The following is a 1,944-nucleotide window of genomic DNA, read 5'->3' as shown; positions in this document are numbered from 1 at the left end:
ATATATATATATATATATATATATATATACACACATATACATACACAAGGCTATGTATATATGTGCATGCACACACATACACACACAAAATTTCCAGGATTCAAGAGAATCAAGTACTTAAATAGTAAAAGTACCAAGGTCAGGTCAGTGATGGCGCTTCCGTGTACGAACAATATTTAAGGACAAATACGTACTCACTAAAGTAAACATGGATTTGTATTCCGGTTGTGCGTACATTCACAAATGGCTGACTGAATTCACAACGAATCATCAAGGTCACACATGGCTACACTCATTGCACCTATTGCACCCATTGCACCTAAAAACTCTAGATCCAAACGAATTGCAGGTTTCGAGTCAGGTGAAGGACAAACAATAACAATAGATGGATTATGGTTTACTACATCTGTTTCAGACGTGTTTTCTTTTGTATTTATTGATAAACAGAAGTGTTACATCATGCAGGATAAAAAAAGACCTTTTCTTCAGGTGAATACAGGTAAGAATTAAACATTTAGAACTTCTCATGAACAAGTACATAGTGTCAGGATAGTGAGAAACTGTGAGGAGACATGAACAGCAGAAGATCTTCAGAGAGTAAGTCCTTTTATTCTTTATAGTCTAAGGGAGCCGGGCCGCATCCAGGTCACGACTCCTGGATATTCCTCAGGTGTAACAGTCTGTGCTACTGACTGCATTGCAACTTGTACCTTCTTAGGTGGTGAAGGTGCCCTTGAGCAAAAATACCTTGGGTATCGTAAACATTTAGGTGTGCGACCAGTTGATCGTAGGGTAAATTGTGCCTTTTGAAATTCATTTCCATTCTTCCTGGACCAGATCCAGTCGGAACTCTTCTCAGCTACATCTACTATTGCCTTAAGGGCTCTGGTTTCCTTCCGTTCAGAAACTGAGGGCCGTTTCACGAATTCACAGGTTGATATGCCCATTAAACACCCTCGTTCCCACCTACATGGCACGGTCTTTAGTTTGGAAGCCGGACTCTCAATCGGCTAAAATGCTTGTTTCTCAATATTGTAGATGTAAGCTTCGTCTATTCTGCTTTCATTCGGCTTCGTGAGTTCTATCAACACAACATATTTTGATGAGAGTGAGTGGAGTACAATATACGATCGGATAACATTCTTCTTGAAGTCGTCTGGGAGATTTTTTTCCATTCAGGAAGGTCAACCGATCCATCCTGTAGACCCTACTTCCACGATTCACTTGGCACAGCTGTTCCAAAGCACAATCATTTTTACCTCTGTAGAACACTAGTTGCCCCTGTAGAACACTAGTTGCCCCTGTAGAACACTAGTTACCCCTGTAGAACACTAGTTCCCTCTGTAGAACACTGTGTTCCCTCTCCCGGTACAAATCACGCCTAAGAATTCCTTAATCACTTTACTGTGCCTCCATGTAAATCTCCGTCCGACTACGACTAATACTTGTTGCACCCTTCTCATTTTATCCTATATTTCGTCCCCCCTCTCTGGGGGTGGGGGGCCCATTATTAGCCTATTATTGAACTGGATGGTAGTGTAACATATATGGAAAGTTTCGTGAGTATTGCTTCGCTGGTTTAGGCAATATGATGGTAACAGACAGACAGACAGACATTGCTATTTATAATATATGAGATAGCAAATGGAGAAATGCATAAACTGAAAGCTAACCGTAATGACAAGTGAAAGTGAGGAGAAGAAAAAGAGAAGGATAGAAAATTTAACACAAAAATATCAGATGACACAAACAAAGGGAATGCAACCTAAAAATGAGTAACGATAACCAATATCACGTAGTCAAACAGTATCTAAATAATAATCCATATTTATGTCAGGTCAACAAGAAAAATATAATAAACATTGAAGCCTGCAAGAATTTCCACTCAACTAAGTCTCAAACAGTTACAGCGGAAGTGTATTTGTGATTAGGTCGCAGAGATGG

Source organism: Octopus bimaculoides, chromosome 20 (genome assembly GCF_001194135.2).
Source record: "Octopus bimaculoides isolate UCB-OBI-ISO-001 chromosome 20, ASM119413v2, whole genome shotgun sequence".
NCBI lineage: Eukaryota > Metazoa > Mollusca > Cephalopoda > Octopoda > Octopodidae > Octopus > Octopus bimaculoides.
The sequence above is the reverse complement of the archived record's forward strand: the minus strand, read 5'-3'. Positions refer to the sequence as shown.